Source organism: Piliocolobus tephrosceles, chromosome 17 (assembly GCF_002776525.5).
Source record: "Piliocolobus tephrosceles isolate RC106 chromosome 17, ASM277652v3, whole genome shotgun sequence".
NCBI classification, from domain to species: domain Eukaryota; kingdom Metazoa; phylum Chordata; class Mammalia; order Primates; family Cercopithecidae; genus Piliocolobus; species Piliocolobus tephrosceles.
This window is the reverse complement of record NC_045450.1, coordinates 74,216,663-74,219,167: the sequence shown is the minus strand read 5'-3', so window position 1 is coordinate 74,219,167 and position 2,505 is coordinate 74,216,663. Positions and strand designations below refer to the sequence as shown.

Below are 2,505 nucleotides of genomic sequence, written 5' to 3'. Positions count from 1 at the left end.
AAAAAAGACATCAGGTGGACTTGGTCAGAGGGCTATATAGCTTGCCACCGTCCTGCTGTCACCCTCTCTCCAGCCTTGTCCCATGACCAACCTAACCAAACTTCCAAAAGTTTTTTGTGTCCAAGAAGTGACTGAGCTCCACAACCCATTATGCCTGTGCGTTCAGAGGATTTGTGACTTTTTTTTTTTTTTTTGAGGTGGAGTCTTGCTCTGTTGCCCAGGCTGGAGTGCAGTGGCACGATCTCGGCTCACTGCAAGCTCCACCTCCTGGTTCGCACCATTCTCCTGCCTCAGCCTCCCGAGTAGCTGGGGCTACAGGTGCCCACCACCACGCCCAGCTACTTTTTTCTATTTTTAGTACAGACGGGGTTTCACAGTGTTAACCAGGATGGTCTCTATCTCCTGACCTCGTGATCCGCCCGCCTCGGCCTCCCAAAGTGCTGGGATTACAGGCTTGAGCCACTGCGCCCAGCCGAGGATTTGTGACTCAAAGTCCACACATTTGGATGTGTTTGGGAAGAGTTTAAGATGTAGTCCTATTAATATTGTCTCAGATAATTTAAAATTGTTTCCTGGCAATTCATCAGAAGCCGTGTGGGGTGTTGGCAAGAGGCGTTCTCTGGGGAAAGAACACTGGGTTCTGTCCTTCTTGGCCTATGACCTTAAGCAAGTTGTTAACTTCCCCAAGCCTCAATCTTCTCAGCAGTAAAATGGGGATGATAATTATCTGCAAAGCAAGGCTAATATCAGCCTTGGGTTTCCCACAGGGTGGTTATAAAGATAAAATGCAATAAATGTGTGTGACGGCAGTTGACAAGCCAGGAAGCCTTGGCATCCAGAGTTATTACTAGGATGTCATGGGAAATGAGGGTATGGGAACAGTGTTGATGCATTTCTTCAAACTCATCTCTTTAACAACCGTGCTTTGAAGGCTGGCTGCCTCCCAGGCCCTACAGGTGAACCGTGACTCTTTCAGCCCAGGCTGTAGTGGCAGGCAGCAGAGGCTCATGTAGCCTCAAGCAATAGGGGTTTTGTTTAAGGATTCGGGTGCCCCATGGTTTGGGGGTTTTTTGTTTGACTCCATGATTTGGATTCAAGAAGAAGAATCTAGGAGAGTGGCCTCCCGGGTCTGCCTTTGCCCTCAGAGCCTACAGCAGAGCAGGACGTTTGCCTTCCCTTCTCCACCCTGTGTGTTCTTTCTGTGCTTCCTAACTGCTGCTTGCTCATTTGTACTTCCGTGTCACCCCTCCTCAGCCCTCTGAACTCTGCTCTTGGAGTTGGTGCGACTTCCCTTCCCCGCCTGTTCTCTAGAGAGGCAGTCTCTTGGTGACTCCTGGTTTGGGTCAGGGCACGCCTTAGGTCTCTGGATGGCTACCAACCCCAGGTTCCCTCAGCTCTAGCCCCATCAGAGAGGAGGTCTCAGGAGCGCCTAGGGCAGCCCTGGGCTGTGGGAAGGGAAGGTGGCAGAGAGGAGGCCCCATGCCTTTGTTCCCTGTTAATGCAGCAGCGTCCTGTGCTCTGTCCCTTATTCCTGCTGTCAGCTGAAGGACTTCAGGCAAGCTGCTCTACAAACTTCAGTTGCTTCATCTATCAAATAGTGATATTTAACATTCTGGAGACAGAAGTTGATCTTTGGGACTTTTTTTGGTTTTAAGATCTAGGCTGGCTGGGGCAGTGGCTCATGCCTGTAATCCCAGCACTTTCAGAGGCCGAGGCGGGCGGATCATGAGGTCAGGAGATTGAGGCCATCCTGGCTAACATGGTGGAACCCAGTCTCTACTAAAAATAGAAAAATTAGCTGGGCTTGGTGGCAGGCGCCTGTAGTCCCAGCTACTTGGGAGGCTGAGGCAGGAGAATCACTTGAACCTGGGAGGCAGAGATTCCATCTCAAAAAAAAAAAAAAAAAAAAAAAAGATCTAGGCTTCTGGCTGGGTGCTATGGCCCACGCCTGTAATCCCAGCACTTTGGGAGGGCACGGCAGGCGGATCACTTGAAGTCAGGAGTTCAAGACCAGGCTGGTCAACATGGTGAAACTGTCTCTACTAAAAATACAAAAAGATTAGCCAAGCATGGTAGCAACACACCTGTAGTCCCAGCTACTCGGGAGGCTGAGGCATGAGAATCACTTGAACCTGGGAGGTGGAGGCTGCAGTGAGTTAAGATCGTGCCACTGTACTCCAGTCTAAGTGATGAGTGAGACCCTGTCCTTTTTTTTTTTTTTTGAGACAAAGTCTCACTCTGTAGCCCAGGCTGGAGTACAGTGGCGCGATCTCAGCTCACTGCAGCTTTGCCTCCCAGGTTCAAGTGGTTCTCCTGCTTCAGCCTCTCGAGTAGCCGGGATGACAGCCATGAGCCATTGCACCAGACCGACTTGTCTTAAAAAAAAAAAAAAAAAAAAGAATCTAGGCTTCCTTATTACTATCTGAAGAAATAATTACGTTTGCTTCTTTCCAAATTTGACAGTAACTAAACTTAAACAAAAATCTTTTTTTTTTTTTTTTTTTT

The 2,505-nt window shown here is 49.0% G+C and overlaps 1 long non-coding RNA gene across 1 annotated transcript in view; it reads left to right on the top strand.

Annotated features, from left to right (window-relative positions):
* Nucleotides 1-2,505, top strand: part of LOC111553808 — a 7,309-nt gene that overhangs the window by 1,167 nt on the left and 3,637 nt on the right. The window lies entirely within an intron of this gene.